The sequence below is a fragment of the Haemaphysalis longicornis genome, unplaced genomic scaffold (genome assembly GCF_048455015.1).
Source record: "Haemaphysalis longicornis isolate Haplotype H1 unplaced genomic scaffold, Haemaphysalis longicornis Haplotype H1 scaffold_2, whole genome shotgun sequence".
NCBI lineage: Eukaryota > Metazoa > Arthropoda > Arachnida > Ixodida > Ixodidae > Haemaphysalis > Haemaphysalis longicornis.
In genome coordinates this window covers 288,877,579-288,890,902 of record NW_027526295.1, presented here as the reverse complement: position 1 = coordinate 288,890,902, position 13,324 = coordinate 288,877,579, and positions in this window count along the sequence as shown.

Below are 13,324 nucleotides of genomic sequence, written 5' to 3'. Positions count from 1 at the left end.
TTTGCATTTATCGGGCCAGTGAGTCATTTTCGTGGAAGTGATAACCTGGGCATTCCACTGTGAACTTGTTACAGCACAGCTGTTAATGGGGAGAAGGGGCCCGTTCACCGCAATTTTTCGTGTTGGCCACTGTTGTCGATGCAGGCACAAAATCGATGTGGCCAGACAAAAATGAGGCCTGTTTCACCTCTCAGTCCGTGACTTGTGATGTTTGCAAGAAGCAGGTGATGCGGGACTGACCCTTTGGACAAGAGGGCGTTCCACTTTTCAAGGAAGGAAGAAAAATTATATTCGTCGGGAGCAGGATGGCCGTCACTGTCTTCTACAATTTTCCCGTTCAGTTGTAATCTTACAACCGAAAAACAATCTACAACTCGATGTGCACCATTTTCTGTTAGAACAGCCTGGACAGTTCTGAGCCGGTTGCTTGCAGAACCAGAACTCGAGTCCCACGAATTATTGGATAGTAATTGGAAGGTAAAACATGGCTTCAGGTATGCCTAAACAAGGCAAGGTTGCTTGATGCGGGATACCCAAGTCTGATTCCGGTGCCCATCTTGCAACTCGCAAGTTCAATTTCTTGCTATATTGCGAGGTTTTTTTGCAGTATAACGCAAGCTTTTGGTACTTCAAATTTTGTGTGCAGCTGTTGGGACAGCAGTATCTTGTGGATGTGTTTGATCTTGTGGTGAAGAATTTGAGAGAGATGTAGGTGACACTCGGCATTTGCTTTGGCGGTACACACCCCTGGGTCGGGCACTCGTTTCCACCAGGACAGATGCGGTCAGAGTGGGGCACAGCTGTTTTCTCTTCTGCTTGCCTCCTTACACTGCCTTTGTACCTTCGTACTTCACTCCGTCATCGCACTGTCTTTGCTATGAGCACACGTTCACCCTGTGCTGGCTTTTCGTTTGTTCTGCTGGTAGAGCCACTAGATAAGGGGTTTCTAGGATATTGACACTCTTTCCTGTCATCGTTTAGATGCTGCCGGACAATTGGTCGGACCATGTCGCGTGACATTTTTACTGCAACAGCCCATGGGCACTGACATTTTGGTGCCGCATCAAACGCGAATAATTGGAGTGATCTGGGGCTGTCTTAGGGCTGCATTACACTTCTGGTAAACAGAAAATGAGTAAAAACACTGCATTGGGCTGCTTCAAGTGATTAAAAGACAGAAATTTCTGGCCTCGCTTTCCACAAGAACAAGTGACTGTGTTCGACTGACCGGTTACTTAGACATCATCACTGGTAACAATATTAAGCCCGTGCTACACCCAAAGATCTGTGAGCTAAGTTCTTTTCAACCATCTTAAGCTAGCATGCTTTTTGAAAACTTTTCTTTTGCTTGTGGGTAGATGACCAAACATTGAGGGGAGGTGGGGGGGGTGCAGCTAAACCTACGACGGCATGTAGGTTATGGCAATAAACTTGTCTCATCAGCTTTACTAGACTAAAACAGTACAGCTAGTAAGAATTGGAACTTGAAAGTACCACACCTTGTTATGGGAGTTTTATTCAGGGCACAGTTAGTCGCTAGACAGGCATGCTGTTTGCCTCGAGTACGGATTCTTGGGCAAGTTGGTGTGGCGATTTTGATGAATTCATAGCGCAAAGGTCGAGGACAAGAAAGAGGACACACAACACAGCACTAACTTCCAACTAGTTTTATTTCAAGTATCCACAGCCTACCCGCAATCACTTCCCACTCTCACCGCCAATGCTGACGTCTTGCAGACATGCGCGGAAAAGTTGCCTCCTTGTCTGACAAACTCAGTGACTGCACACTCACACGGGACAACCCCGCTTTACTGATCAAATCTGCCTCTACTATTTCTCTTACATTTTGTTTCTTATGTTTCGAACGTACCACACATTGCTCGAACCGTGGCACGCAGCTGCAGTTGTGGCAGTGAACAGACAAATGGCCATCCCTGTAGTTGCTGACATTCCGTCTGTGCTCACCTAACCGGTCGTTAAGACATCGGCCAGTTTGGCCTATATATCGCTTCCCGCACAAAAGGGGAACATCATACACCACACCGACTGCGCATTTAACACATGACTTCCTGTGTCCTTTGACACACCCAACCGGTGCTTTACGGAAGGGGTTAGTCAACTTGCAAATTTTATTCAATTTGTTGGGTGCAGAGAAAGAAACATTTACGTTCATCCGATTGGCAATCTTTTTCAGACGGTGAGATGTATTGGGCAAATATGGAATTACTGCTACTTTTTTCCTTCCACCCTCCTGTAACCGGCCCTTCTCCTGTTCTAATTCCCTGTTCTAACCGGCCCTTTCCCCGTTCTGATAGCACTGTGCTGTGTGTCCTCTTTCTTGTCCTCATTCTTTGCGCTATGAATTCGTCAACATGCTATTTGCCAGTAGGTGATGTGTTTGAAATGACCTCAAAGCCCTGCCATTAACCCTTATTACCCCCCCCCCCCCCCCCCCCCCCGAGATTGAGCATGCTGCACACAAGCACCATTTCTCATTTTCGCATTACCTCAACACAAAGTGGCACCTTGAGAAAGAGTGATCAGAGTAACTCTGTCACTTCTTCCAATGTGGCAGTTTTATGTCTAACATGCTGTGAAGGAAAATCAGACGCCCTCCTGATATGCAGTAGTGCGGCCGCATTTGAGGTGGATGCCAAATTATCCTGTGCAGAAACTTACTCCCCTAAGGGGATTCCCCCTGAATCTGGTCAATTAATGCATGTCTAACGTAAGAGTTCAAATTTTGTGACTTGCAATCATTTAAGTGTAATCGTAATAAACAGCAGTTACTTTTATTTCTTACCAAGTAGTGAAGGAACCTGCCAATACAAGCAGCTGAGGAAGGTAGCTTGACAGATATTGTATTCTCTGAATTGTGTCAAATGACTTTACGAAGGTCTTCTTTTTTGTTCGTGTGTGATCTTGGGCTAATCCTTGCGTTATCTGCAGTGCTAGTGAGGGCTAACTTTGGGGGGACTCGGTTTGATCCAGAAATGCTCATGAAGGCGGGGCAAACGATTCCTGCCAAGAAAAACCATGCAAGAAGATAACAGTACGGGCAGACTTTGCCCCCCCTTCCCCCCCCCCCCTAATCGAGAACCCTGCACACGCCTATGGCACCAATAACATAAGTTATTCCACCCAACATTATTTTACACCATGCACTTTCTGTACCCGGGCAGTCTTTTGCGACTACTGGTTGCATTCCGTGTTTATAATTAGCCGCACCCACCTCCATGAGCATTGCGGTCATTGCGGATCATTTTGTAAGCTGGTGGAATTATTTCGGCATCTTTTTATATCTGGACGCAGCCAAGTTTCACTCACTATGACAATATTGACGTTCACAATAAGGAAATGTTCCAAGTTCGAGCGTTTTGTTCACTAGGCTTCTCGCGTTCATGTTAAGCAACATGAAATCCTCAGGTTTGAGTGCGCATCGTCACGGGAATTCATCAGCGCTCACCCTCCTCTTGTCAATTTCAGTTCTGCAGTTCTTTTCGTCCCAGCAAAACATTTCATTATCAATAACAATTTTGGCATGCCCAAGTCTAAACTTTGAACCCCTAATCCTTTCTATTTTTGCACTCTCCCACAAGTTTTGACATTTCTGCAACATTGACAGGGAGTAATCACTTGACACGGAAATGCTAGAGCGTTTGTTTCTTGCAGTTGCTGAACACTGCTGTTTTTTTTTTTCATTGCAATCAAACGACCTCATGATCACGGGACGGGTTTTGTCATCACGCTTTCTTCTTCCCAACTGGCAAATTTGTTCGACCATACTCACTTTAACATCAAGGCGCGTGTCAAATATGTCACGCAAAACTTTCTGCTGAAGTTCTTCCCCTGTTTCATTTAAGCCTTGCGGAATGCCGAAGCCAAGCAAATTGTTACGACGGATTCTATCTTCCAGGTCGACTAGCTCTTGCGCCTGTGAGCAGACAGTACTTTCTACAATTTCAATCACCACTTCTAGATGCTCTGTCTTCACTTTGGTTAGTTGATACATTTTTAAAAGTATCTTGAATTTGCTCCGTCTTCTGATGGAAAGTGTCTAGCTGCTTAGAGAACCATGCATGGCTATCTTTGATTTGCTGGATATCTTCCCATAGTGTCTGCTGTCCCTCCAAGAGTTCCTCAAGCATTTTCTGGATTTCAGGGCCCTGGTTGGCCTCAACGTCCTCGGCAAGCATTAACAACATGGAAACACACTGCAAGGCATTTTCACAATTTTTCAGTGAACACTTTGGGGCATGGCAGAACAATAACCAGCCTATAATCGCATCTGAAACACGTTTCGTTTTTACAAACTTGGAAAATCGGGACAAACCATTCCGACACCTTCATTCCAAAAGCTTCGCCGTGCCCACTAAGTGGCTCGCTGGGGACTGGGCTGATATAGCCGGTGCAGTCCATTGTTGGTGTGTCTTTGCTCGTTCCAGGCACATGGCTGAACCACTGTAGATTGGAACATTCCACGTAGGCGGCCACTGAAAGAGGTCATCATTGCGCTGGACGGCGAAACATGGGTGTAAAGCTTGTCCAACGTTCTTTGCGTGGTTCAGGAAAGCCTGGAAAAGCAGGGCAAAAGTTGAGGTGCCACCATTCCAAAAGAAGTGACAACTGGGCTAGTTGGTAATGTATATGGGACATCGTGAAGGTAGCGCACTTAAACACGGACACTAGCGCCGTTTCTTTCGCTAGTGTCCTAGTTTAAGTGCACTACCTTCAAGATGTACCATTCCAAAAGCTTTGCCATGCCCACCCGCATAAAATGCGCCTTATGCACAAAATACGATAACCGCACAAAATATGTCTTCACGCTCAAAACACAATGCAATACAACATTCGCATTGTAATGGAATCGCTGATGATGGTGAACGTTGCATCATTGCATCCGGGTCGCTCAGCATTTCCTTTGGGTTCATTGCACAGGTGTTGGTAGCTTTGGACTTCGGCAGTTTATATTTCGAACTTGGGGAGCGTGGATTTTGGACTTCGATTTGACTCAGTTTGCATAGAGCAAGCTGAGTCAAATCGAATTTTAGTACACCCCCGAGCCTGGTAACAAAGCAGGCGGAGTGAGAAGTCGTATCAAGCTGTGGGCTCCTCAGTTTAGAGCCCTGTGGGCTGCTATGAATGCATTTCTTAATGCACCTCTACAACAGGTAACCCTGGACATCAAGTAAGAAGGGATGTCAAGATCTGGATACTTCAGGTCGGTGTTACAGGGGTGAGACAGCTGCGCATATTGCGCAGTTTTGATACGAATTTGTTTTTCTGCACCAAGCTGCTCCAAAACCTTGAAAATTGCAAAAATTGCGCCAAACTGCTCCGAAACAGTTTGAGAGCTAAGGATTTTAATGCTCCCTTCAGTTGCAGCGGAAAAAAATGCTTACTGATGGCATAATTTTCCAGCGCCCCAAGTAATGGGGTTTCATTGATCATGGAATAAAAAACCCGCATAAAATTGTCCCCGAGATAGTTTTTTCGGAAGTCACAATGTAGGGTTGGACATGTTATATTCTGGGCGTTTTTAAAGTTTTCCCATCAAAAACCATTGCAAAGACCTGTAGAAAAAATACTTATGTGTACTGAGGCGACAAACTACTTGTGCAAGTTGATGAAACAACGGCAATTTTCGGAGCGCCGTATCTCCGGAACGACATTACTGGGCGCCGCCATCTTGTGGTGAAGATTAGAAAGCATGGCCGCCGGGCGAAGCAGTTGCTCGTGGTTCAGGGAGAGTGCTCTTCGCCGATTCGTACTGTCTTTTTGGTTATGGGGGTGGCTGGATTTACATTTAGTCGTTTGATCTGTTCGGGGAAGTTGCGCGACTCGAAAACGGGAGTTCATCAAAAACGACCTGGTGCCCGCGAATTCGCCATGTTTCGGCCTTGGCTGTGAGGCGCGGTGAGGGCTTGAAGTGGAATTTCGGACCCCTTGCGGTGTTATAAAATGCTGAGTTATTGCTGCCTTTGACAGCGAGCTTGCGAGCGGCGGGAATGGGACGATCGACACTGAATAAGTGGCGGCGCAGGCTACATCGCCGCAAAATGTTCATTCAGTGTCCTACAGCGAGACGGGCTAATATTACACGCTAGTAGTCATAGGCGGGCGCAGAGTTCTCGATTAGGGGGAGCAAAGTCTTACCGCTGCGCCCCCCACAGCAACTCCAGACATCTTCCCACTGAAGGGCTAGCGGTCCGAACGCAGTGCAAAGAGGGATGGTTATAAAATTTTTATTTAAATTCGATGGAATTGCAACACACAAAATATTTCTCAGCAGAAATTTTTACTTTAATGTGTGACATTGGCAAAATATGGGCCAATTTGGCGCCCCCCTTCAGATGATTAGGGGGTGAGGCCGCCCCCCCCCCCCCCCCTGCACCTTCTGTGCACAAGCCTATGCTAGTAGTAATGGTTCATCTACCTAAAGTGAAATTTAATGCCGAAAGGGAGGTGGCTAAACATGGCTCAAATTATGATCGTAGTGAACATGTACCTTAGGGATTCAAATGGGAGGGCTTGTGGGGTGCGACAACTGTCACCTCGTTTTTCGGAACTTTTGCCGTGGCTCTGCAGTTGTGCGTAAAGTCGAGTATGATTACAAAAATAATGATTTCGGCATTCACATGATACTAAAAATGCCTCACGATTGCTTAGTTTTTCAATTCGATATTTGAAACAGCAATCCACGCTATCTATGCATAATGCTTAAAAATTTTTAAATGGTTTGTAAAATGCAGTTCGTACCTTGTGATACTCTGGTAGAAAAAAGTGTATTGACACACTGTTTCAGTGTTTTATGTACGTTCAAAACCGATTAAAAAGTGCGCTCCCGCTCCTCCCCCCTCCCCGAGTAGCAAAAAGTTTTATTTTTTAGGCTCCTAAGGGGACATAATAAATGTAGCTAACTGCTCCAAATCAAAGTTTTGCTGCTCCAAAATCGAGATTTCGCTGCTCCAAAAACTGCTCCCAAATCTTATTCAGCTGTCTCACCCCTGGGTGTAAAATCCACAGTTTTGCTAACATTGCACAAAAACATGTAAAGTAGTAGGTGAACTAATAAGTCGTGTTAGCTATGTATGTCGCAGTTCAAAGCCTTTTAAACTGCAGTTAATGAATTTATCTTTTGAACGTGCCCCTAGAGTTTGTGACATAGCAGGCAGAAAGAGTTGTCACATCACACTGTACACTTCAGTTTAGGTCATTGCAAGCTGCAATGAAAAAATATGTCGATTTGTCAAAGGGAAGACAGGTGAAATATGTTGAGTTCTCTAACCCAAATGAAAGGGTATAACTTGAAAGCACGAAGCTCCCAAATGTGAAATGTTTATGAACTGTTTTTCTTCTTTTTTTTTCATTGTAGGCTATACTGCAGTATGGCCACGGCACTGTACTGTATACGATGTGCTGTTCTTTGTGTACACGAATGAAGAAATATTGAAGACATGATATAGAGTATATTTGATATAAAAACAATCGCTCATGCATTTGTTGTTTTGTTTTAGCTTTGTCTTTTTATGATGCGGCTGCAGAAATTAGATGTTTAATTAAGTTGCAATTGAGTTCATGCAGGCAGCAGGTCCATTTTTGTCTGATGTTAATCACCGTAATATGTCAAACTTCCTGACTGCTGGCTAAATCATATTTGCAATGAGTGCGCAGTTTATGTTTTATGCCCGCAACAAAATCGAACGTCCGAAGTTCGTGTCAATCCGCGCGCGAGGGAAGTAGCTTCGCGGCCGTCGGGGGCGCCGTCGCGCTGCCGTTCTCACGCATTCCGAGCGCGCAATCGGAGCCGAACGGGGGAACAGCGCTGGCTTTTTGTCCCTCGGCGCCCTAGCGAAACTCGACACCGGCGGCGTGTCGGGTCCCTCGCCGACAGCCCTGCTGGCACCGCTGGCGCACCACGCATGATCACGCCGTGTACGGCGTTCTCGGTCCACAAAACCTTGGACTCGACGTTTCAACGCGCTTACGCCCCACGTCGTCCCACGTATGCAGTTCATTTGTGCGCCCAGAGGTAGGCGCGAAGGGGGAAAAAAATTTACCCGCAACTGCGGCCTTGCCAAAGTGGGTGTCGACCGCAGCGTTTTAGCTCGCGATACACCACAGAAAACAGGTGAAAGAGACTAGGGAAATTCATTTCTGTTGAACATTGACGCCGTTCATCTTTAAGACACATGCATACAGGCACACACGTATTTTTTGCGATCTTGAAAATTGTGCCACTGGCAGTGCCCCCTGGCTCCTGACGTCAGCAACCACCGGACGTCCGTCGGCCGTCCGCCGTACGTCCATTCCTGCTCCAGCGGACGTCCGTTTCAGGGCCGATGGACGTACCATGTACGTCTGCTGGACGTCCGGTTTTAACACTTCCGTACGTCCAGTCGGACGTCCGAAATTGTCTGTATTTTAGATGTTCAGTAAAAATTTCCAGAATCACATACGACATGCCATGAAATCGCTCCGCTGTCGTCTGCTCCACTCCGCTTGTGAGGGGCAGCAGAGCCTGTGCTATAAATCGTCCGCTTTGATGCTTTGCGGGCAAAAAAGCGTTATTTCCAGTAATTCAGTTACTTTTCCAGTTTCTGACACCTCTGAATAGTTTCAAGCTGCATCACGCACAAGTTTGGAACACACGAGAAAAGACAGAACAACTCAGAAGATCGTGTGTAACTCCTCGATAAGTATTTAAAATGCGTAGGCTTCCCTAAAGTCTTTTTGAGGTGCTCTTATGAAGTTTAAACCAAGCGGCGGGCCCTTAAACGCGCATCGCACAGCAGGAAATGAAACGACTGTCTTCTATGTTGTTTTTGACTCGTAGCAGATGAATGTTTTTTTCCTGTGCCCAACGCATTAATTTTTCTGCACCGCCACAAACATCTTTTTAGGAGGTTTGGGTATGTTTGGGAGGCTCACAAAGTCCATGTGGATATTTTCTTCAGGCTGTATGGCATACATTCCCTTCACAAATTGGCTTTCGTTATGGCTGCCTGCAAGAAGGTGCATGCTTATGTCCGCAGCGTGCTTTGTTTGTTTATTCACTTGCAGATACAATGAGGTTTGTGCTGGGCCGCCGCGAAACGGCGCACACAACGTTGTCAAGAGTACCCGAAGGCGGCTTTTGTGCCCCGAATTTCTATGGCAACCATCGTTATAAAGAACTGACTCTCAACCCGAACGGTTTGACATGATTACGGTGTTGAAGGCTTGATACTCGCTAACGAGCGAAATAAACGGTATACTGGCCGGTTTTCAGTACAACAAGAATAAAAACCGGTGAATACGTCCAAGCAGCTCTTTATTGTTTTCCAACCCCTTGAGGCGTAAAGAACAAATCTTGGCGTTCTCGGGATGACGTTCCATGAATTGAAGAAAACTACTCTTGCTTTCTAGTCCTGAACTGAGGACCCCGCCCACTAACCAGCTCTATTTTACTGTTAAATAAAGTTTTCTCCTCCTAATCCCCCTCCTTCTCCTCCTCTTCTTGAGTGCAGTTTTGCTTTAACGCATATCTGAATATTGGGAATATATGGCTGTGAGAAATGTATCGTAAATATCCCTTCATGTCTGAACAAAGTGTTAATGAATTTTCACCATGCACGTGACTAGCATGCATGTGTGCGTGTGCGTGCGTGTGTGTGTGCGCGTTTGTGATATAGCGGAAACTTGTTATGGCGGTGCACCTGATGGAAACCGACTAGCTCCAGCTCCTCTCCATACTGACTTTATAAGGACAGGAAAGCAGTAATGAAAAATGGGTTCGTCACACCTAAGTCAATGATTTGGTTTACACCTACGAGGTTGAAATTACGATTACTTTGTGGATGGAGCGGTTATGGCGCCTTGCCCCGTATATACGAGCACAGCCTCCGAGCTTGAACCGACCACGTCATTGGTCTCGTGCTCAATTGCTAACGTTTTGTTCAATAAGCATCAATACTGGAGGTTAGAAGCCTGGTATAAAACCAGCACACGCCTATACACTCAGTAGGTTATTTGCAACTCACCCTACATGTTTTACGGCCAATTGTGCCACGACAACTTAAAATGATGGGATACAATACTTCTGAGCGTTCGGAAAGGTCGCAAAAGCTGTTTTACCATCTCCTTGCATACGATTACCGGGAATCGTAATGCCTTCTGCTAAAGCCGACAGCCCTGAAGGCCTGAAATTTGTTTTCGTCTTGGATCTTCGCTGTTGTCGATTATTAGCAGATGACTCTTCCTTTTCTTAGAAAGATTGCTGAATACACTCCGACTCTTCGCACTCTACACAGGACCGGCGTCGCAAGGAATGGAGCGACGCCGGCAATATTCCTTCGGAGCGGTCTCAAGAACCGTACTTCAAATCATGCTTTGAGCTAATGTATGTGGTTTTAAGTCTTTTATTATGATAAAAACGTTACGCACAAGCGAAATCTGGTGCGGACAAGCATCAAAAGTCAACCTAGCGCAAAGAAACAGCAGGGAGAGCGAGCCCTGAAGCAAACGACAAATATGCGACCACGGAGACGCGCTTCGCAGCGCGCCCGTGGTCGCGCTTACCGCCAATAGCCTTAATCCTCTCCAAATGCAAGAGATGAGCTTGAGTTTCAAATCCTGCTTTTAGTTGCCTGCGAATTTGCCGGTAACCGCGGTCTCACACACACCTGGACGTTCGTTTGCCGTCGCCGCGCGCTTGTTCGCCTTATGAGAAGCACACTACGCCGCGCAGTACGTCGTGCATTCACAGACACAGCTCCGAACTTTATCACCCCCTTTCTCCTCTCTAATCGTTATATCCCCCTCCTCCCCTCCCCATCGCAGCGGGTTGTATGCAGGTGAGCCCCCAGTTGGGCCGTTGGGCTCAATAATATCCCCAGTGCACTTCCTTTCCTTTTCACCCGAACCACCTAGTAGTAGTAGTAGTAGTAGTAGTAGTAGTAGTAGTAGTAGTAGTAGTAGTAGTAGTAGTAGTAGTAGTAGTAGTAGAAGAAAGGAGCGGCGACATGCGTTTCCTTTTATTCGCTCGTTCACTTTCACTTGCCTCTTTCACTTTCACTTTTTAAAGGGAGAGTTTCCGCCCCTACGCGGGCGGCGATGTGCGTTTGCTTCGGCGATAAGCTCGGTCAGGATTATGCAGGTCAAAAATATGCAGGATTCACACATTGCGTTTTTTTTTTTTTTTTTCGCGCGTGTGTGGACGCCATAAAACACCTGATCCTAACCACAAAAGCTTCGCTTAAAACGAAAACGGTGCGGTCTTGCATAGTACATACCGCGTTGCGCTTAGTGAGCATCACTGCTTTCTTATCACCACGGCCCGGTATTATTGCACGCTTCATAGCCGAGGTAAAGCGCACAACAGCAACTATACTGGTTTTAAGGCTTAGCATAGGTTTTGCGTGCGCTGGCAGATCGTTCCTGCCCGAATGATGTGTAATTACTTTTCTGCAAGGAACCTTAAAACAGTTGAAACTTGGTCTGGATTGCACGTAACTTGGCATAGCAACAGCTTCAGCCCCGATCCAATAAAATCACTCGGTTTCCCCCTTTCCTCCCGGAGTGACCGGCCTGACGGGCTGTTGCTTTCACCCTAAGGATGGGCGTTTTAGTGACCCACACCCGTCAGGTAAGCTGTCTGCGTTCCAAGGCAACATCCGCTTAAAAATTGTAAATTTCAGTATACAGCTGAGCTTTACAGTGGGGATAGTTTGTATACCACTAATGTAGCGGTGCAGCGAAGCTGACTCAGAAGAGCGAGGAGCGTTGCAAGACTCTAGACGCGCGATGGCCCCGACCGGTAAGACACACAAAGGGAGATTGAAATTGATGATGATGAGGATGTCCTCAAAATTAAGGAAGCGCCTGTCTCGCTTTCCGTTGTCATCTTCGTCGCTGAGCTGGCGAAACACTGAAAGCAGCGTCACGCGTATACAAGCAAGATCGGTACTGTCAGTAATGAGCGGACTAGGAAAGAGATGTGCTCGTCGCTTCTCCTCCGGACGTGGCTGCCCCCAAAGCGGCATGCCGGGAAGCGCCCCTGAAGGGGGTTGGGGTGCAGGCCCCGCCGCGGTGGTCGTGTGCCGGTGGGCGGAACGGCACGTGGCAGCTGCCCGGAGGCCCTTTGTTGGCGGCGGCGCGTGCGGCCGCTACTCCGGGCGCGGGCTTCGCGGGGCCGTTTATGGCCGACACCCGGCGCGCGCTGTTTGGACACGGGGGGGCTGGCGACGGTGGTGGCGGCCCGCAAGCTGCGGCGCCGTCAGGTACAGGCCCATCTGCATGCACGAAAGGGGCTGCTGCTGCAGGGAACTATTACCCTCATCTAATAAGTTGCATCCAATCGGAGAAGTGCTACGGGTCTAGCCGACCTTGTGTGCGGAACGCTCCACCGGGGTGCGCTACTGCGTACGCGACCTCTCGCTTTGCTTGAGCACGGCGTTGCAGGCGGGGTTGACTAGGACGCGTTGCTGGGCTAGCCGGTTCGGAAAGGTTGAGGCAACAAGGTAAACGTTCACAAGAAGAGACGGGACGGGCCCAAAAGAGTGAAGGTTCTGGTTAGTTGCTAATCCATAATGCTCACAGCGCAAAAAAGACGAAGGACGGACTAAAGGACCACATACAAGCGCTGTACTATAGCGCCTGACCTGTCTCTTGCTAACCGTTACCTATAAGCGCCTCGACCTCTACAAAGTTGCAGATGAGCGTTGCGACGCCAAGCGTAAAGCTCGTGTTACATGTTGCGAATTTCCCTGAGAATTCGCAGCTGCGGTGCCGCACGAGCGGCAAAACGGGCTTTATTCGAAATTTGTTAAACGTGGCTCATTCTCGACTAAGCACTTGGCATCGTTGCTCTCCAAGATCGCACCCAAGATGAATTTCAGTCTACCGTGCACAGTAGGGATGCCTCCAACATGGCCAGTTTTAGAATACCTTTGGTTAACGGGATTAAAAGGCCACAAGAGTAGAAAGACGAACAGCACTGACTCGCGACTGAACTCTCATTGTTGGGCGGAGCTTCCGCGCTTACAACTGTCTCGCTATCGTTAACTCACTATCTCATTATATCTCGCAATATCTTGCTATCATTAACTCTCGCCATCGAGCCCTCGGAGTCGGAAGACCAAAGCTCGAGCAGCTTCGTGGGCCGCTCAGTACCAGCTGAAAAACATTTTCCTCAAATGTGTCGAGGAGGAGGAGAAGGAGGACGAGCAAATTAACTTTATTAACAGTGAAGTCGAGCGGGATCGTGGTCGGGGTCCTCAGTCCAGGACTCCGTTGGTGCGGCCTGCCGTCTTCGCCCTTCAGCGAGCCAAAGCTGAAGTGCAAT